General features: G+C 33.8%; 1 long non-coding RNA gene across 1 annotated transcript in view; it reads right to left on the reverse strand.

Moving 5' to 3' along the window:
* Nucleotides 1–1,494: 1,494 nt before the first annotated feature.
* The window catches only part of LOC143646169 (uncharacterized), a 68,512-nt gene continuing 46,801 nt past the window's right edge, over nucleotides 1,495–23,205 (reverse strand). The window contains exon 3 of the long non-coding RNA XR_013157357.1: nucleotides 1,495–1,616. This is a non-coding gene — a long non-coding RNA (uncharacterized LOC143646169). The remainder of the gene's footprint in view (nucleotides 1,617–23,205) is intronic.

A 23,205-nucleotide genomic window follows, 5' to 3' on the forward strand; every position in this document is an offset into this window, starting at 1 on the left:
ATTGAGGCGATAAAAAATATTTAAACCCTCTAGCCTCCTATATTTAGAAGCAGCTAGAAGGAAAAAATATGAGAGGATCATATAGTAGTCCATGACAAACTCTGGGATCTCTTCTGTAATTACTTGTTGCAGAGTGCTTTGAAAACTATTGCTTTTTTATTTCTTTGCTATATGTATATTTTATACTATACAATAAAAAAAGTTAAAAAAAAAATTGCCACAGCCACCACAACCTTCAGCCAACATCACCCCGATTAATCAATGGTCATTAATATCAAGGCAATATCCTCCACCAGCAAAAAGATTTTGAGCCCCTGAAGTGTCAGATGATGGTTAGTATTTTTTAAAAATAAAGTATATTTTAATTAAGGTAGGAACATTGCTATTTTTTAGAACTAATTCTTTTGCACACTTAGACTCCATTATAGTGTAAGTGTAACTTTTAAATATACTAAGAAACCAAAATATTCACGTGACTGCCTGTATTGTGATATTCATTTTATTTTGGTGTTCTGGAACCCAACCCTCAATATCTCCGAGATATGCCTTGGTCTTAGAATGTTATCAGTTAAAATCCAGCTCAGCCACTTATAATTGTTCTTTAGCCATAATATCTCATGGTACAATGTTTTGAATAGATTAATACGTACAAAATAAGAATGCAGATACAAATCAGGTAATCATGACTGCTTCTTATAACAGCAGTGTTTGCACAAGCTGCTTTATGTTTATCTGTTTATCTTTATTAATAAACAAAATAGCATACTTATAGTTAACTTGAGATGAGAAGTGTTTGGAAAGGATCAGGTTAAAGAAAAGATCAAGATAGAGGGAATTTTTCTTATCCACAAATTCCATCAGACTTATTTCATGCATCTAAAGATAGAAGATCTAGCAAATCACAGAAGAACAATTCCAGATATTCTTCATGAAAGTGAATTTTGAGGTATTATTGATGTGGAGAGAATTCCTCAGCATGGAATCTTCACTTCTCTGGGCTCCAAGGAAAGTTGGGATCAACCAGAAATCATAACCAATGCATGGGTATTGTATTCTCTTGATGGATTGTGGCAGTAGTAAAAATTCATAAAATGTGTTGTAAAAAGTAAATATGGGTAAATAGCTCTGAAATGTTGACTGAAGTTTATTGATTGAAGTTTTACTCATGGGACTCCTCAGATATAAATACATATGGTGGGGGAGTCTTATATTTATGTTTGGGAAAATATTTAACTAGGAGTCATTTAGTTTATAGTTAGTGATATTAAAAAAGAGATTCTGGGGGTGATATGATCTATCCTTTCCTTTGTATATTTTTCCAATACAAACTTATAGAGATATTAAAGTGAATTTTCTTTCAGTTTGAGTGTGGCTTTTTAAAATTTTATTGTATTCACCGTGTTTTTTTATTATAAGGAGGAGAAAAAAGAAATCATAGTTGAAAAATCATGTGGAAGATAATTCAAGAACAATTCTCCAAGAACTCTCCTTACTTAGTTGTGGCACCCAACATCAGCGGATGGTCACTCAGGGTAAACAGATAGGTTATTAGTTGGGTATGAGAGCTCAGGCAGTGAGACGGAGCAAAATAACTGTGCTCTGTGTATGCGGGATACCTGAAAGAGACAGAATGGTGTGATATCAAGATGATTATCCATTATAGCTTCTTTCTATTTCTATTTTTTTCCATATTCTTTTTAACTAAGACAGTATGTCCTATTCATTCAGAAAATGAAGTCATACCTGTCATTAAGGTAGCCAAACAGAAAGAGATTGATGGAGAATTTGGACAGCTGGTATTCCTCTAACAAACAGCATTCTTTTGACCATCTTTCGCATCTCAGTTAATTAATATTTTATGAATCCACTTGTTTTTTTCATGTTCCACATTCAATCTAAATGATCAAAAATATTTACCAAAATGTGACCACATATCACTACTTCCATACCTATTTCCTTGTCCAACCCCCTATATAAGTTTTCCATTGGTCTCCTTTTCAGGCATTTACTCCCTTATGTTCTCTCAAGACAAGCAATTATAGTGATCCTTTCAAATGTAAGCTAAATTAGAGCAAGTTGCTGCAACATGTCATTGCGGGAACAACAGAAACTTTCAGCAAATGACCCATTATTATGGCACAGTAAAAGTTCAGAAAGGGCAAACAATCTCTTGCCACACAGCACAAAGTGTCCAAAAGACCTGGGAAAGCACTCCCATCACAACTGGTCTCCTAGGGTGGCTAAAAACTGCTCTGTGATGGGTCTATAGATGGCAAGATAGCAGTTGGAGAAGAGAGAACAATCTCTATTGACTGCTTTTTAAAATCCATCTGGTGAGGGCGGGGAACTGCCCCCGAGAATTCCTGTTCTGATAAGTAATGGAGCTGCTCCTTCAGGTTTAAGGGTTTAAGGTCTAGCCAGTCCTTTTCATTAGGCAATATGTCCCACAGGTTGTGGAATGGCATGCAATAGAAATGAGGTGGGGGTAAGGGAAGGCCAGAGGATGGCCTCTTAGCATGCTTGTGACTTCCACAGAGAATCGTGTAGGGGTAGGTGAGGGCTGGGGATGGCTGCTTAACAAGTGTCTGTGATTTACTTAAAAGCATGAGTTCACTCACTTTCTCCAATTCTCCAAAGATTTTTTGCGTCATAAAGAATTAAATTAAAATTCCTAAACAACCTAATAATTCCCCCAGAACTAGTACCTGGTTGCCTCTCCATCCTTTTTTTCCATCTTTCTACTACTATTCTCCCTATTGTTTCCTGGAGTTTGGCTATTCTGGCCTCTTTGCCTTTCTCAGAATTACCTGTTATGGTCCAATCTCATAGACTTTGTTCTTGCTATCCCATATGCCTAGAAAACTCTTTCCTCAGGTACCATGATCTTGACCCCTCAGTTTAAGATCATGACCAAATATTGCCTTCTCAATTAAGTGATTCCTTTCCATCTTATGTAAAATTGATTGTTCCTCTTAAAATCCTACATATCCCAATCCTCCCACCTGCTTCATTTTGTTCAGTAATAATTTTATCTTAATCATTTGTTTATACATTGTCTGATTCCAACTGAACATAAGTTATGTGAGGGCAAGGGTTTTGTTTATTTTGTTCTGTGCTGTATGTCTGGTGCCTAGAACAATACTTGGTATTAAGTTTGAATCAATAAGTATCTGTTAAATGAAAAGTAACAGCTAATGCTTTCATAGTTTGTAATATCAGCTAACCTTGTTTGAAGTACTTTTCTCAGATATAAAATCATTTAAAATTAATATTTTAAATCAGGGAATCAAGGAATAAATATTTTGTGATTTTAAGCTTCAATTGTATTTAAGTGTTGATTTCTGAAGTTACAAATTACCCTTCATGTATACGAGACCAATTTTCATGAGTTTTCAAACACCCTTTTCAAGTTTAGTCCTGACATAATGCTTTGTTACACTGTTCACTTTGGAAATGTTTTATCTCAGTATAAAAATTACACTTCAAAGTAAATAAAAGGAGTAGAAAATATTATTACAGCATATGTCCTTCTGCTTTGATAAGAAAGAAAATAAAGATTAAAGCATCATCTTGTGTGCTTCTCAGTTACTTGAGAAAAAGTCAGAAATTATATAAGAAACAATAAAATAAAACCTCATTAACTACCTTGAATGAACATTGTCAAAATGAGTTAGGTTATGCTGCAGTAACAATAAGACACCAAAACTCAGTGATTTAAGACAAAAACATGAAATTTCTCATTCTTGATAAATGTTCATCATGATTCTTATCAAGGATAGAGACAGATGGAGCAGCCACTGATGGTTGCCATATACTGAAGGAAGAGGAAACTTAAGAGGAAAATGTATTCCATTTTAAAGCTCCTGGCAGAAACTGCAACAGGCCATTACGATTCACATGTCATTGCCAGAGGAAATCTTGTGACCAAACCCAACTTCATGTAGTTGAGAAAGTGTCTTCCCGTCATGTACACAGAAGGAGAGGGCACAGACTATTTTTGTGATCAGCACTAATGTCTACAGCATGACATTTTCAAAATTGAATAAAAAACATCTTTCACCCATTTATATGTTAAAATGTGAATCCCTATATGTATTCTTATTCTCACTTGACTAATTTTCTAATTCATAATATTTGTGTGAGATAGGGATTTATCACATAATTTACTGTATCAGATTATCATATTGGTTAATTCTAAAGGAGATTGGGGATCAAATCATTGTATCACCAATATATTACATATATTATATTTTAAAGAGTTATACCTTGCTCTTTTAATGGCAATAACTACTACGTTCAAGGGCTGGAAGAATTTGTTTAAAGCAAGCTGCTAAATACATTCCCAGATACATATGTATATACATATGTATGTATATATATATGTATGCATATGATACCTGAGTATATCATATATTAAACTTCATAGACAAAAGATATTTTGACTGTGTTGTATTTACTGTATTTCAGTAATGTATTTTAGAATATTCATGCTAGGAAAAATTCATGGAGTGGCCACTTTCGATAACTACTCTTCTTAAAAACTAAAAATAGTCATTTTAAGTTTCATGTAATATCCAAAAGAATAACTAAGTTCTTTTTCTTGATGATGAATTTTAGGTTGTAGTTTTCTCTTTGTGAGGAAACCATATATAAGCTAATACCCTTTTCTGCGTGGAAAACTTCCCATTATTTGTAGTATTGGAAAAGTTTGTTAATTGATCTATGCTGATTTAGTAAGCTAGAGGGTATGAAATTCTTCTACTCTAATTTCACATATGTAGCACACATGTGATCATGTTTATATATAGACAGTTTTAAGGGAAAACCACATGGCATCTGATGAGGGTCTATAGCAACAACTTATTTGTCTATACTTCAAAATCACATGCATGGTCATTTTATTAGCAACCTTCTTAGGAACACTCTTTGAGATATAAAACTGCATGCAGAAGGTTCACTGGGGATTGCTCTTAACATACATGCCAATGACAAATGAAAATGGCAAGCTTTATTTAAGAGGAAAATATGATTGACAGTGGGATTGCAGCAGATATGTCCCAAACTGAGGCAAGGGGGCCAGGCCTATCAACACTCACATAAGCCAGTTACTGGCTCTAAGTTGCCACAGGCAGTTGAGAGCAGTTCCCAATGAGGGATGTGTGTTAGGATAGTTGCAAGGTGAGCATATCAGTTGTAAAAAGAGAATCTGATCAAAGAATCAATGGTCACTACCTCATACGCACTAAGATTCACTTGTTTGTTATAATATGAAGTTTCCGTTTGAAACAGTTTATGTAAACTGTTTATTTGTGTTTAGAAAATAGCTTATAAGTAAATGTATGGGACAGGTGAGTGAGAGATTGATACTTTGTAATAACTAATGACTATTATGCTGATAGAATAGGAAAACATGCCATCACATAATCAAATTTTGAAAGTATTAATGAAGATGTTAATGTTATGATGCAACTGATGATTATCTCTAATATTTTATAGCTTACTCATGAGTCAGGTTTCATTTTCTCCATTTTATTGGCAAGCAAATGAAATTTTTATTAAAATGAAGCAAGCAAATGGCATTTCTTATATTTAAATTTATCACTGACTATATTAACTGGACTCTTTTATAATGTATTACTGTCTAAGCTGATATTTAATAATTTTAAAGTTAAAATATCATGATTGTCATAGATTCTATGACATGAAATATATTACAAACTGTTTCAAATGGAAACACCATATTATAACAAACAAGTGAATCTTAGTGCATATGAGGTAGTGACCATTGATTCTTTGATCAGATTCTCTATTTACAACTGATATGCTCACCTTGTAACTATCCTAACGCACATCCCTCATTGGGAACTGCTCTCAGCTGCCTGTGGCAACTTAGAGCCAGTAACTGGCTTATGTGAGGGTTGATAGGCCTGGCCCCCTTGCCTCAGTTTGGGACATATCTGCTGCAATCCCACTGTCAATCATATTTTCCTCTTAAATAAAGCTTGCCATTTTCATTTGTCATTGGCATGTATGTTAAGAGCAATCCCCAGTGAACCTTCTGCATGCAGTTTTATATGTCAAAGAGTGTTCCTAAGAAGGTTGCTAATAAAATGACCATGCATGTGATTTTGAAGTATAGACAAATAAGTTGTTGCTATAGACCCTCATCAGATGCCATGTGGTTTTCCCTTAAAACCGCCTATATATAAACATGATCACATGTGTGCTACATATGTGAAATTAGAGTAGAAAAATATCATACCCTCTAGCTTACTAAATCAGCATAGATCAATTATCAAACTTTTCCAATACTACAAATAATGGGAAGTTTTCCACACAAAAAAGGGTATTAGCTTATATATAGTTTCCTCACAAAGAGAAAACTACAACCTAAAATTCATTATCAAGAAAAAGAACTTAGTTATTCTTTTGGATATTACATGAAACTTAAAATGACTATTTTTAGTTTTTAAGAAGAGTAGTTATCGAAAGTGGCCACCCCATGAATTTTTCCTAACATGAATATTCTAAAATACATTACTAAAATACAGTAAATACAACACAAATAAAAAAATTAAAATTGTACAAACAAATAAAACATCATAAGTTTAGTCAACAAAATTTTCACAGCCTTGTCCTTTCCCCTCAGTGGTTGCTAAATTTTCTACTTATTATTATTTTTATTCTGCCAGCTTTTCATTTCTACGAGATTTGTTGGAGTTTCGCCCTTTGCATACACAGCTTAGGAGAACATTCCCTATATTAAAACCACAGCAAATCTTCACAAAATTGACACACTGATTTCAAGGTTTGGATTCCATATGGGAGAACAATGATATCCATTCTTTCCATAAGTGATAAAAGAAGAAATTAGATGAAAAGGTGAAATGAACAAAATTACAGACCTAAAAGATAGAAATCTTGTATCAAAATCTGAACTAGATAAAATTACAAAATTTGTAGGGACTCATAAAATTCATCAGAAAATAAAATTTTTAAAATGTGCTCTCTGTTAAAATTTCTAAATTATTTCATCATCTAGAAAATTAAAAGAAAATAAATCCAAATATTTTGAAAACGTTCAGTTCATTTATCTGTAAAACAACTAGTATCTAGTTTATAAAATCTTACTATACAAATCAAAAATAGGAAAGAAGAGCCCAATGAAATGGTGCAGGTGGGCAGGCAATTCAAAGTCAGGCATCCAAGTGGCTAATAAACATTTCAAAAGTGCTCAATATTATTAACACTTGAAAATTAATATCACAATAAACAACCATTGATAACATACCAAAATCCCTAAAATCTACAAACTTTCTGTTTAAATCATTCTCTAGGGTGAAGAGCCACCAATAATATTATGTACTTCTAGTGTGAGGGTAAATTTATGGAGAAACATAAAATCCTTAAGTAACTTATATAGTGTCTATTATTGTATTATATGATCAAATGATGTAGCAGTGTGAGTCCTGAACATATATTCAACATAATGAGGTCTGAATTCCATGAAAATATATGAATATGAAAGCTCGTAATCACTTTTATTTATAACATCCCCAAATTGAAAGGAATTCAAATGTTTATTAAGAGAATAGATAACCCAAATGGAGAATATGTGTACAAAGGGACACAGTGAAATAAGTGAAAAAATAATCACCATAGTGGATGAATCTCACTTACACAATATGAAGTGATAGTAATCAGACATAAAATAGTAACATACTTTTTTTTTTCCAATTTATGTATAGTTCAGTTACATGAAAATTATTCTGTGTTGATGAAGGTCAAATTATTACTTTTCTTTTATCATATTATTGGATAGGCAGTGAACCAAGGGTGAGTTTAGGAGTGGTGATAATATTGTCTATCCTAACGTTCATGCCAACACCGAGCTTGTGGAGAGCACACGGCAGTGCTGCTGTGAGATTACAAAAAAAAAAAAAAACATGCCAGTGAGAGAAGCAGGCACAGATTTGTTAGAACTTACCAACAGGACAATCTCTGGTGGCAACAGTCTGGAGAGGGAGTACTCTGCAGAGAGGAGTGCAAAGGGCAAGATGCATATACGATTTTAGAAAAAGACATTTCATTTCATGTGAGACATTGGGCCTCTAGAATAATCACTAAAGTGGCTTAAGAGCTGATGTTTTACTAAGATTAATATTTAAGACAAAGATACAATCAGTGCCATTTTACATCCATGTTTATATTTTTCTACCTCCGAGTTTATTTTCTTTCTTAACATTTGTCCTGGTTAAGCAGACTGTCACATGCTTGGGATTTCTAATCCCGTTTAGGCCCTGAGCCATCACCCTCCACCCCACGTCACAGATTGCATTGACCATATATAGACGTTGAATCCATATATCACAACAACAATATGAAAACATAGAGTAATAATACTCCAATACATAGGTCAAATAATCCTGCAAAGAAATGTTGTCAAGGCTGAGTAAGAGAATTGAACCTAGTAGAAAGAGGTTAGGTAGATAGTTGATTAATATGGGTATGTGCTCTTGCATGTGATTTAAAGCTTGTGAAATATTATGTGAGTGATCAGGAATACATATACACATCATCATATGTTTGTAAGGCACAGTTTCTATTTTGTGCTGCAGTAAAGTGCCTAAAGCCATTCCATTTTGAAAGACTACTTTCCACAATTGGGTAGTCTCATCATTTAACAATGATATTGCCAAACTAGATTCATTAACTACATGAGCAGTATGACTAGCTAAAGTTGTTATATGCTTTTTGGTAAATCTTACAACTCTCCTTGGGGGAAAAAATAGCTAAAGAATAAAACCACCATGAGATACACTTCACTCAATATCTAGATTTAACCATTTCCCAATTCATAGGAGTGGGTGACAAAGAATCTTATAATGTGACAGGGACTTTTAGCTGTCCGCATATACATCATCATGTCTAATTGTAGGGGAAATGGCATCATCCACATTGCTCGCTAGTCCACAGTCATCCCATAGGGGAGGCATATGCTGTGTACTGGGCAAGCACTTTGCCATTGTAAAAGGCCATCATTTTGTTACTTAATGGTAAAATTACAAATTTCTGAGGGTAAACCGCACCATATCTCAGTTCCCATTAAAATGATCCATGCAGACAGAGGCGATACAGTCTAAGGTTACTGCTTTCACTGTTAGCCACCCTATCCCATCATGTACAGCATACCCTAATATAGGTTGGGGCTTATTTGTTTCCTCACAAAGGGGAAAAAATGCATAAGCTCAAATCTCATTATAAGATGGTAATTAAGTTTGTGTTAAAAGAAAAATTCTCAGTGCCCGCCCATACCAAAAAAAAGAAAAGAAAAATTCTCACTCCACATTTGTGAGTGTGTCCACTCCTGCCATATCAGCATGGCTTTCCCCATAGTCCACTTAGCAGGACCTATGGTCCAGGGAAGGCCATTAGCACCTGAAATAAGCAAATCCATACAAACTCAACATTGGATTTGACTGTAGGCATGAGTTACTGCTGAAGTCCACTGTAGAAAGGTGTCCACTAGGGTGCTATTGGAAAAAAGAAAGATGTTTATAAGGAACACTAAGGGGGAAATCCTGTTGGTCTAATAATATACATGCAAGAGTTCCATTGGTAGATATTAAGCTTCCAGACAGAGGGACATTGTGGGAAGTTAAATGCCAGATATTGTCTCCATGTAAGTCTTGAGCGTCCTCCACTGTGGCATTAATCATTAGTCTAGGAATAAGAAAGGTCCATGCATAATACTCCTGTGGGAATGGGAGGTCCCAGATTGGTAACAAAAATTTTACCAGGCATTTTTTTGCATAAATTATGGCCATATTATAATGTTTGGGGTGACTCCTTTTCCCCATAGGCTTAAGGTTTCTAACAAGGGCAGAGGCACCAAGGCCAAAGGAGCTCATGTTCCCTGATTTATATGGTCCAAGGCATAGGCAACAATAAATTATTACTATTCTTCCTTTGAAGCTATAAAGTGACTGGCACTTTCATTTGTTGTCTTAGTGCTTGCATCAGCCCTGCCATTAACATTTCAACTGGAGCTGGGGCTACAGTCCACAATGTAGAGTTTAGACAGGTTAGGGCTTGATACAGCCATTTAGTCCATTATTGCAGGGGCAACTGTTCCTCTAAACTGCCATTAATTTTTTCTATAATGCCTGTGGCTGTGGGGTTACAGGGTAGATGAAAAGTCCACATTATATCATAGCCCATAGCCCATGCTTGGGTCATGTATCCAATGAATATGGCTCCTTGATCATTGTCTATTTGTGTACATATCCTGTAGAGGATGCTTACTTTTTCTAGGCAGCATACGGTTGCTCACTGATTAGCTTTTCCCACCAGAAAAGCTAACAGATGTCCCATGGCTGTAACTACCATGGTGAATGCATACCTTACCCCTTCCAAGAGTGGAAGTGGGCTGATGACTTGCCACTGGGTGACCGCAGCCTTTGATTACCAATGTATCCCATCTGGTGGGGCATGGTCATTATAGGAAGCATAATGGGCACTCCCGTGTGGTGTCTATAAGATGTTGACATGTGGTAGATAGCTGGAACTCCTTGGCTAAATGCCATAAGGTTTGTTACACTCAGTATCCACTCTTTTGATGAAGGTACCGCTGCTTCTTGAGTTTCAGTAGTATGGCTTCAGACTCAAGTGAGGGCATCTGCCTTAACATTCCCAGGTTGTCTGTTAGGAATCTAAGCAAGGACATGGTACAGTTAACTTTCCTTACTCACGAGTGTTCCCAATGTCTTGTTACAGTTCTTATCCCTATAAGGGAAGACCTACTACTGTCATTTTCTTGGTCTTTTTCCAGATTGTCCTCCACAACATAAGGCCTTTGTAAACAGCCCAACATTCACTACCCATAGTTAGCATGTCTCCAGGTTCATGCATTATAACCATCCATATGGCTTTCAATTCAGTCTGTTGACTGCTTTGCATAGCATCAGTCTTTTACCATATAGTGTCTGTACTGGGTTTTGCCACCACAGCTGTCCATGTAGGAGGCTGCCCACTACATGGTCCATCAGCATACCAAGCAGACTTGGGGGTTTTTCCTGTGCCCACCAAAGTGGGTAGTTCAACAGCTATTTCAGATGTGACAGTTTTAGCTGTTGAATCTTCATCATATGATATTGGTCCTAAAATTTCATGCATCTTAGCACTAAAAAGGGTGGTATTGAAAATACTGTATTGCAACAAGTAAGCTTTCTACTTTGTTAAAGTATTTAATTGTGCATTGCCAGAGTGTGGCTTATTAATTATGTATAGGGAGGGCAATCCTCATGGTGATAAGACAGTTCTGCATCAGATTTGTAATAGAACATTATATGCAGCATGCAATTACTTTCCTAAAGGCCTATATCTTAATTCTGCCCCTTTTTCATAAATGTAAAGTACCCTAGAGTACTTATTTAGAATGTTGCCTTTGCCACAAACCCCACACAAAGCCAATGTTGGTGCTAGCTACATCCAACTTACAGAGTAAGTCAGAATCCAACCCCATAATGCTTGCTACTGAGATATTGCCCTTTTTGCTTTCTCAAAAGCAGCCTGCTGGGTGTCCTCCATTCTCAAGTATGATCTTTTCTAATTATCATACACAATGGTCTTAATATTTGAACTAAATTGGGAATGAAATGTCTCCAATGTTCTAACAGTCCTAGAAAGGTCATTAATTGATTTGGCATATGAGGCATAGGAAAACCTTGTACTTTACCAATTACTGTAGAAGGAATAATTTTTGTCCTACATGACCATACAACACCCAAGAATTTAACAGGGCCTTATATCTTGTCACAGTTGATTGCCCATCTCTGGCTCTCAAGATGGGATAGTAAGGTTTCTAACACATCTTTTAGTTCTGTAAGAGAATCATTGGTTAACATAATCTCATCAATATAATGAAATAAAGTTGCGAATTTGAGTTTCTCCCAATTGGCCAAATCTTTTGCCACTAAGCCATGACAAATAGTTGGACTATGTAGATACCTTGCAGGGGCACAAGGAAAGTCCTCTCCTGTCTTCCCCAGATGAAGGTGAAAGTACATTGATTTGCTTTATCTAAGAGAATACTGAAGAAAGCATTAACTAAATCTAAAACAAAATGATATTGTCATAAATGAGTGCAATGTTTGGAACCACTGCTTACAAAGGTGGCTGACATTGCTTTAGTTTTATTAAATTTGCAATAATCCACTGTCATGCACAATGTTCCTTCAGGTTTCCAGTTGGCCACACAGGCTATTAAAGAGGTTATGAGTTGCGGGTGGGCCACGGTGGCTCAGCAGGCAGAATTCTGGCCTGCCATGCCAGAGACCCGGGTTTAATTTCCAGTGTCTGCCCATGCAAAAAAATAAAATAGGTTATGAGTTGGTACTAATATCCCTACTCTTTCTAATTCCTTAATAGTTGAAGAAATCCCTTGATGGGAGCTTATAATGTTTAATGGCTACTAGTCCTCCATTTCACTTGCCCTTTTAAACAGCTTTCACTACTCCACACCAGAGATGGAATCCTCTTATAGCAGTTGGTAATGTAGAATTTAAGAGATGATCAATTTCTAATATATATTTTGGCATAGGAAAAATATATATAGTATATTCCAAGGATATGGGCAATCTCTCAAACTGAAAAACAAAATTACATTGTTTGACTCTAATTGTCTTTCCCCTATAGCCATCTGTAGCCAGGAGGAGTCTGTAAATCAAACTACATTGCCATAAATCAAAGTGTATTTAGCTCTGGTGTCAACTAGTGCTAACACTGTTTTTTAGTAGAGGACCAATAAATAATTAATTCTATATGTGGTCTCTGATTGCTGAGTTCCTCAATAATTGCTTTTATTTGGGGAATCTTGACCCTTACCTGATGAGAGGGGAAAGGAAGCTTTTAGTCTCATCTGGGGGTGTGGAGATATCTCATATTCTGAAAGGGGGTTTCTTAGTTTATCTTCCCATTCAGCTGTTTGAGGATTCGTTTTAGCAAATCTCATGTCTTTGGGTAATTTGCTCCATAACTTGACTAAAGGAACATATGATTGCTTAGCTACAGTTTCACATTCTGTCCCCATGGAGATTAGATCAGCTTATATTTGCCTACATAAGACTCAATTATGGCTTTCATGTTATTGGGAAGTCTTTTTCTCTACTCTCACTCCTTTTTTCCAGGGCTTCTCTGATTCCTTGAGATTTGCCATGGCTTGAGCAGCTCTCAAAACAAACTGTTTCACTAAAGGACTCAAAATGAACATAGGCGTCTATAAAAATTATTAGGAGTGGTGGGCAGAAGGGTGCCATTCATTTCTACTATAAAATTTTATTACAAAAAAAGTTTTATTACAAAACTCAAAAATGGACAGCACAATACTACCTAATTGTAATTTAATTATGTTAAAACACTGAATGAAGCTGCATCTGAGCTATAGTTTTTTGTTTGTTTGTTTGTTTTGTTTTTTTATATATATTTTTGTATTTTTTATTTTTATTTTTTCTCTATTATCATTTTATTTCTTTTTCTGTTGTCTTGCCATTTCTTTTTCTAAATTGATGCAAATGTACTGAGAAATGATGATCATACATCTATGTGATGATATTAAGAATTACTGATTGCATATGTAGAATGGAATGATTTCTAAATGTTGTGTTAGTTAATATTTTTAATTAATAAAAAAATATTATTGGGACCTACAAAATCCACAGAATATATAGCATGTTTCATCCCAAAACCCCACAAAACATCTTGCAGTTCTTCCATAGATTGCCTATAGGGAATAGTGTATGGTATATATCTCTCAATGGGCCAGGCAGCCTTGCATATAGCTACTAGCCAGGATAAACTGCCTAGTAAATATCATTTTGCATGATTTAGAGTGACATACAGGTGCTGGAATAGGGATGGGTGTGTTGTAATAGGTGCTAGCTTACTCATCTCCATCCCAGTTACTATTATGACCACAGCTCTTAATCACAAAAGCCAGTTGGGTAATCACTCCTTCTTTGGCTTTCTGCCCATAACACTGCCCAAGATTGCTTAATTCAGCAGTGGTATAATTTCTCATGGTAATGTGGAGTTTCCATAAGAATTATTATAGCCCTGCTATTTGTTGTAAACAGCTAACAATTTCACCAGAGTTTTTAGGCCATCCTCAAATTCTCACAGTGGTTCCCATCTATCCAAGAGGACAGCCAAATCTCCCCAAATGGATGATGCTAGCCAACCTGGGATTTCCCCTGCTGAGCCTTCTTTCCCCAGATCCATGCCTAAGCTGCTGGCAGTGTCTCAGTCTCCTGGCTGGCTCACCAATTTTTCAGGCCCAGATTGAGTTCATGAAGAGTAGGAAATAGTGCTGCTGTGAGACAAAAAAACACTCCAGGCATAGAAACAGGTATAGATTTATTAGGACTTATGAAGAAGAGAGAGTCTCCGATGGCAGCAGTCTGGAGGGGCTGCACTCTGCACAGGGGCAAGAGTGTATATGATTTTATAACAAAGACATTTCATACAATATGAAAACATCAGGTTTCTTAGTATTATTATTAAAGTGGCTTAAGACCTGATATTTGATAAGATTAATGTTTAAGGCTAAGATGTACCCAGTATCATTTTACATCTCTGGTTACATTTCTCTCCTTCCAGGGAGATTGTTTTCTTTCTTGACCTTTGTTCTGGTTAAGCAGGTTGTTACATGCTTGAGGTTTCATTCCCGTTTATGAAAGGGCCCAGACCCTGGTCCTCCACACCTAATTTGAACAGGGGTTATACAGTCTTATGCATCTGTAAAAGTTATCCAATTATATATTTTGGATTTGATTGAATGAAATATGTAATTAAATTTAAAACAACTAATTTGAGGCTATAAGAGCAAATTAAACACAGATTTAAAACAATTATGCAACCTACAAAAGACATTGAAGCAGGGAGAGATAAAATGATTGAAATAAGAATATAACACAATAAAATTGTATATAATTGGAATTTACATGTCAAGGAAAGATAAGGGTAAAGTGATATTTTAGGAGATAACCATTAAAATGCTCTGAATTTTTTTTAAAGATCTGAAGCAACCTATTTAAGAAGCATTACAAACTCCACAGAAGATATATAGAAAAGAAAAAGAAAAATTGTACTTATACCCATCCTTTTGTTTTTTTCTGTACCCATTCTTTTAAGATTAGGAAGACCAAAGACACCAGGAGAAAGCCTTAGAAAAAGACATGATACATTTAAAAGAGCAGCAATAAGACTAAGAGGAGGCTTTTCAAGAGAAGTGATAGAAGCAAGACTATAAAAGAATAGCTTTAAATTAATGAAAACAATATTTAGTAATCAAAATATGAAAATCAGTTCCCACCTGACTTGCATTAAGAGAATTTTTAAAGAAGATCTTCAGTAAATTGATAATAATCACAGATTAAAGAATAAAATTGCAGAAAGAAAATAAAACAATGGAGGAGAAAATATGGAGGGTAAATATGAATAATTATGACTATGAAATGCAGAAAATGAATAAAGGCCTTGCCTTGTAATCCCTTTTACTGTCTATAAGTAAATGAAGTAAATTACCAACTTATATTAAACATTTAGAAGGCACAGATACAGCTTTCAATATCTATGGTTAACTTCTGAAAGATTAAAAATAAGAGTATGTAACTACCAGGTTAATAAAATGAGGAAAGGAGTAGATTTGCTTAATTAGTTCAAAGTAGCCATAGAGTAAAAAGAGTGTTAATGGATTTATATCAAAGTTATAACTTTTGCCCTATAAAATAAATCATTATGAGAGTAAATATTTATGTTTGGCTCAGGATAAATCATTTGGAACACATGTAACAAGCAAAGTCTAGATACAATATATGCTATTTATTTTTTAAACCCTGCAAATCAGATGAACACATAACTTGAATAGAGTTATAAAACATAACGTGATCTATACAAATAGATAAACAAAATAAACAAAAGACTAAATGAACAAAAATAATGCCATCAGTTATTGCAGAAACCATACATTTTCTGAAATTAATAGAAAATATTTGCTTTTCCTTTGTAATTGGACTGTATTTAATGCAAAATTGACTTAAATATTAAATATCCACCAAAATTGATCATTTTTCCCCTCTGCTTCTTCAACCAGGACTTATATCAAAATCCTCAATATTACCCACACAGGATTTAAGCTATTGCAGCATTAACAGTGCATTATTTTTGCAGCATTAACAGGATCGTTGTTGTACCCCACCTTCCTGACTGCGGACTTTCATATTGCACTGTAATAAGTGTCAAAATGCTCAGATCTTCTTTGCCTCAGCTAACATAGCTGCTATTTTTCCATGCCTACTATTCCCTTGCCCCTTTTTCCTGAGGCCCAGCACCTACTGTCCTTCAGTATTCAAGTAAAATATCATTTAGATGGCCTTTCCTAATTGAAGAGTCTAACAAAATTGATGGCTTTTACTTTGGGGGTTTTCTTCATATTAGTTATCACAATTCTAATGACATAGGCATTGTATAGTTATTTGTTTAATACATGTGTCCCTTTTACAAATCCTGAGCTCCTTTTGCTATCTTCACAATCACATCAAATTCAAATATTTACTACTGTCAGCATATTCTAGCAATTCTCTGGCTCCAAATAAAAAAAAAGTAAAATTGCACTGCAACTTTGCAGGTCATTTATTTTTCTATTTTCACTGATAGCCATGGCACAAAACTTTGGCCCTTGATCAAAGCCAATGTTTAATTTAGAAGATGGGTTTTTGCTTTGAATAGATTCTTATTCCAGAGCTAAATGAGCACAATTCATTTTTGCACACATACTGAGGTTTTCTGATTTTAAATAGTTTGAGGCTAACATATAACTATAACTTACAAAATAAAGTTTTATTCTGAGGTAAAACCATATTTTTAACAATGAGTTCTACTAACTTTGTTTTGCTTTGAAACTGAGGGAATATAAAGACTTTGAAAGACTATTCTTATTGGCTGATTTCCTGATGTGTATAAACCTTTGGAGTTTTACTTTAAACACTTTAACATTTCTCACCAGAAAAATAGGCTTCTCTGCTAAGAAGTCTTTCCAGATTAAAAGAAAAAAAAAGAATGTATGCTCTGATAATAAAACTATTTTACAAAAGAACATTTTTCATAAAAATGAAACTTTTTCTTGGTCAATAGCATGGCAACAGTAGTGTGCAAACTGCAAACAGGTAGATACATATCAAATATACACATCAAGATAAATATCCATAGCAAATGTTTTATATTTTCATAAATTTTAAAAAAGAATCATGAACTAATTATAAAATTAAAAATTAGTGTTGCATAATATAAACTCATTCCTTACACATTCCTTAATAGTGATATTTTAATATGTGGCATTTACGTTGACAGTACAAATGAAAAGAACTAAAATTTACATCATCATCTACTTTCCATATCTATAGATTTCCTTTTTCTAAACATGGCTTTTAAATAAAATCATTCAATATGTTATCTTTTATATCTGACTTATTTTATTTAGTTAAGTATTTTTGAGGTTGATCCTTGTTTAGTTTGTGTTCTAGTTTGCTAGCCACCAGAATACAACACTCCAGAGATGGCTTGGCTTTTAATAAAAGGGGATTTATTTCATTACTTTTTCAGAGGAAAAGCAGCTAACTTTCAACTGAGATTCTTTCTTACCTGGGAAGGCACAGGGTGATCTCTGCTGGCCTTCACTCCAGGCCTCTGGGTTCCAAACTTTCCCTGGGGTGATTTATTTCTGCATCTCCAAAGGACTGGGCTGAACTGTGAGTGCTGAAATGAGGTATGCTGAGCTGCTTGGGCTGTGCTACATTGACCTCTCTCATTTAAGCACCAGCCAGTTAAGTCAAACATCATTCATTGCAGCAGACATACCTCCTAGCCAACTGCAGATGTAATCAGCAAAAGATGAGGTTCACGTACAATTGGCTCATGGCCATAGCAACAGAACTAGGTGCCTTCACCTGGCCAAGTTGACAACTGAATATAACTACCACAGTTTGTATAAACAATTTGTTTCTTTGTGTTACTGAAGAGTATTCCAATACACAGATATACATTTTTAATCCATTCTCTAGTTGATGAACATTGGAGTGTTTCCAATTGTTGAAAATTATGCATAATATTGCTATGAATATAGTTTTGGATAAAATTGTTATTTTCTTGGTTAGAATGCTAGGAGTAAAATTTCTTGTTCAAATAACAAATTTATTAATAATTTTCAGATTTATTAACCAGTTTTCCATATTTGCTGTACTGATTTACATTTCCACCAGCTAAGAATGAGGTTTGTTTCCAATGTTTCATATTCTTTGTCTCTGATTATATTCTAGTAGGCATGAGTGGTATCTCTCATTCTGATTTTAATTTACATTTGTGTAATGATTAATGATGTTGGGCATAATTTGATATTGAAAAATCATACCTATGTGCTTTTGATCATTCAAATATTTTCTTTGGAAAGATGTCTACTCAAATGTTTTGCCCATTTTAATTGGTTTATTTATCTTGTTATTTTTGAAATATGATTGTACTTTATATATCCCAGATAGAGTACCTTATCAGATATCTGATTTGAAAATGCTTTTTCTCTCATTTTGGCAGTTGTCTCTTAATTCCATTTATGGTTTCCTGTGTAGCATACAAATAATATTTTATGAAGTTCAATTTATCAATTTTACTGTTTTATTCCATGTAATTTTGCTGTGGTTCCTAAGAGATCACTGCTTAGCCCTAGTTCATGAATATTTACTCATATATTTCCTTCTAAATGTTTTATAATACATTCAGCTCTTCTATATAGTCCTATGATGAATTTTGAGATTGTAAGTTTTGTGTGTGTAGTGTGAGATAAAGCATTAAATTTAACTTGTCTGTACAGATCCAATTGTCTGAGCATGATTTCTTAAAAAGATTGCCATTTCAACAATCAACTAGGGGCTTTTGTTGAAAATCATTTGACTTAAATGCTAGGATTTATTTTTGACTCTCATTTATGTTTCATTGACTTATCTGTCTTTCCCTAAGCATGTTTCACATTCCCTTTATAACTGTTGCTTTGAAGTACATTATGAAATCAAAAGTGTAAATTCTCAAACTTTTTTCTTCTCTATCAAATTCAGTTTGGCTATTTAAAGTCATTTGGAATTCCACATAAATTTTAGAATCAAGCTTTTCACTTTCTGTAATAAAAACTGCTAGGATTTTATTGGATTTCCTCAAATCTTAGATCAATTTGCAGAGTATCATATTAACAATATTTAGTCTTCGAATCAAAGAAATGTAAAATATCTGACATTTTCATCATTTTTTGCTTCACATATTCTGAAGTTCTGTTTTTGGATTTTTAAATATTTTGTATCATTGCACTTTCATGGTAAACTGATTATTTTAACATTAAATAGCATCTCTTTTTCTCAGGCAACTTTTTCTGAGTGTAAATTATCAGATACTAATATAACAACATCTTTTTAAAAACATTCCTTTTCCCAGCCTTTCACTTTCAACCTGCATATGTCAAGAATATGTCAAGAGTGCAAGGTAGGTAAATTTTTTTATACAAATGACTTTTGATTGGTATATATAGACCATTTGCATTTGAAGTAATTATTATTTTATCACTTATTTTTTCCATTTTGTTTTCTATTGTGTTTCTTGTTCTTCTATTTCTTTTTTTTTCCTCTCCTGTGGATTACTTCAATATTTTTGGAATCCATCTTGAGTTATTTATAGTTTGTTTTTTAATTTCATGTATTTGTATAGTTTTACTATTTTGCCCTGTATTATAATGTATACGTGACTTATAAGAGACTCTGAGTATCAATAATTTTACCATTTCACTTTGAGTCTTGCTTCTGATTAACAGTCCTTATCTTTCCAATTTTAAATGTCATTTTCTTTAGTATCAGATGCTATTATACTTTTCACTTCAATCATCAAATCTGAATTTTAGTATTCTTAAAGAAATGAATAATTTATTGCATATATCTATATTTCTACTCTTTCCATTGTTCTTCCTTCCTCCCTGATGTTTCAAGATCATTTCCTTTATATTATCCCTTCTGCTTGAAAATCTTTCTTTAACCAATCTTTAAGGGTGTCTGTTAATGACAAATATTCTACATTTTCTTTCAACTGAGAATGACTATTTCCCCTGTCATTCCTTAAGGATGGTTTTGCTGGATATAGATTTTGAGGTTAACAGTCATTTTCTTTTAACATTTAAAATTCTTGGGATATTTTCTTTTCGATTCCATGATTTCAGATGAGGAATCCATTTTAAATCAATTTGTTTTTACCCTATTTGATAAGGTAAGGTTTCTCTCTGGTTAATTTCAAAGTCGATTTTCTATTTGTATTTAATTTTCAAAAGTTCGGTGATGATTTATTTTTTTTTAAGATTTTTATTTAAGAAAACAAATAATACATGTAGAACCACCAAATATGTATATCTTGCATAGCTTTTCCATAGGCATATTTAAATAATGTATCCAAAAAAACATTGTAGAATTTCCTTGTTGCCTTAATTTTAAATTGGTTTATGAAACTTACTGTGCAAACACGAATTTTACAGTGATTTATTTGGTTTTATATTGTTTAGGTTTCACTTACTTTCTTGGGTCTGAAGATTTGTGTCTTTCATCATACAGTATTTGGAAGTTTTTCAGTGATAATTTCCTCAAATACTCTTTTACCCACGTTCTTTCCCCTCTCCTCTGCAACTCCAATGATAAAAACGGTGGCTCTTTTCTTTTTGTCCCTCAGGCTCAGGAGAGTCTCTTCATTTTCTTTTGCAGTCTAGGTCCTCTCTACTTCTCAAGTTTGTTAGAGTCTAATGATTTGTCTTAGGTCCACTGATTGTATCTTCTATTTTGTCCATTCTACTATTGAGTCCATCTGATGAATTTTTATTGATATTATTGTATTTTTCAATTCAATAATTTCCCCTTCGTTCTATTATATAGGTGCTGTTCCTTTGCAGATATATTTTTTTTAATTTCTTTTCATTTATTTCAAGAAAATTTATAATGGGTTGGTGAAGCATTGTTATGGATAATTCCTACACAGGATTAATTTCAATGTTGGCATTCAATCATTGCCTTTTTAAATCAAGTTTTACATGTTTCCTATTGATTCTTGGTATAACAGGTGATTTTCCATTGTTTCTTCTCATTTTGTCTATTTTGTGGTGATCTTAGGTCATATTTACATATTTTACCTAATCAGGCTGTCATCTTGTTTAGGTTTAGTGTGCAATCTTGGCCTATTTTATAGCCTGTGGTTACAATGATAATTTAATTTCTGAGAATTTGAAGTTTTATTTAGTATGCTTTTTACATCTGGTGCTGCTGCTTCTGTTTCTTGAGAGTGCTACCTGGGATGGGGAAGAGATTTCCTGAGGCTGACCCACCTGGTATCTATCAGAGAGAGAAGAATCAGACCCATGGGGAATGAAGATGCACCCCTGGCCTGGGTGCTTTTTGTGGTGGGGTTCTTCTTGTCAGTGCTAGAAATCTACTCTCTGTTCATGAGTAAGGGGATTCTCAAGTCCATTGGAAGAGGAGAATATCTATTGTTAGTGTGATTCTTGGTCGATAATCTTACCATTAATGCAAGGTTTTCCTCATGTATTTGAGGGACTTTTATTTGATCCAAGGAGCTAATGGGATAACTGTCTTATTTTGCTAGTATGGGATTGAGAAATATCACTTTTCTGTTTTGGGGGTTAGGGGGCATAGATGTTCTACAGCTATGTTTTTCCTCCCATCCTGATATCCAGAAAAATATCACCTTACTTTTATGCCTGCCAGAGTTCCCCTTTGATTGCCACTTGTATTATTTCCATGGTTGCTAACTACACTTATGGGGTGTAGCAGTGTGAAATGAGTCTAGCCATTTTGCCCTATTTTTATATAGCTCTTCTTTTAAGTTACTTCTTCAATATATTGCCATTTTTCTTTGTAAGTCTTACTGTTTTTGTTAAACTTATTACTGAGCATTTTATTCTTATTGATCCAATTTAGAAAGATATTTTCAATTTAATTTGGGATTGTTCATTGCTAGTATAGATAAATAACATACAATTTGTATTGACTGAGCAGCCTATACATTAAATGAACTTGATTATTAGTTCCAGTAGGAATTTTTATTTGTTAGGGTGGGTATGATTCCTTAGGATTTTCTATAACCAGGAACATGTTATTAAGTTTTACTTTTACCTTTACAATATGAATGCTTTTATCTATTTTCCAAGCTTGGTTGTATTAGCTAGACCTTAGTACAATGTTAACTAGACATGGGAAAAGTAAACCTATTGGCTTGTTCTCTGGTTTAGAAGGGAAGCATCCAGCCTTTTGTCATTTTATATGATGTTAGGTTTATGTTTTTTTCATAGAAGTTGTTTATATATTTAAGTTAGTGTTCTTGAATTCTCTATTTGTTGATTTTCTTTCATGAACAGATGTCAAGTTTTGCTAAAAACATCTTTCTGCATCTATAGAAATAATTATGTAGCTTTTTGTCTTTTGTTCTAATAATGTACAGTATTACATTAATTTAGTTTTGAATGTTAACCAGCACTGGATTCCTGACATAAATACTATTTGGTCATGTTGCATAATCATATATGTTGCTGAATTTTGTTTGCAAATAGTTTGTCAATTTTACATATATATTTCCATGATCCTTCTTTTCTTTTAATGGCTTTGCTTGGCTTTGGTGTCAGAATTAACCAGAATCATAAAAGAACTGAGAAAAATGCCTCTTCCTCTATGTTCTGGTTGGAATTTTAAAGAATTTTATTTTGAAGTTATAGTATTATTTTTCTTTAAATATTTTATATAATTCATTAGAAAAGTCATCTAAGCATGAGCTTTATACTTGTGGGGATATTTTTAAGTATTCATTACCTTATTTATTATAAATTATACTGAGAATTTTAGTTTTGTTCTTGATTTAGTTTTGGAAATGAGTGCTTTTCTAAAAATTTGTCCATTTCATATAACTTTTTAAAATTTGTGCACAAAGTTCTTTAAAGTATTTTCTTATAATCATTTTTATTTTCCTTAATGCCAGCAGTGATATCTCTTCATTCATCCCTGATTTGGATAATGTGTGTCTTCTCTCTCTCACTATTTTTCTTCTCTTTTGACGTTTGTTAAATTTGTT

The sequence above is a fragment of the Tamandua tetradactyla genome, chromosome 9 (genome assembly GCF_023851605.1).
Source record: "Tamandua tetradactyla isolate mTamTet1 chromosome 9, mTamTet1.pri, whole genome shotgun sequence".
In the NCBI taxonomy this organism is placed as follows: Eukaryota; Metazoa; Chordata; class Mammalia; order Pilosa; family Myrmecophagidae; genus Tamandua; species Tamandua tetradactyla.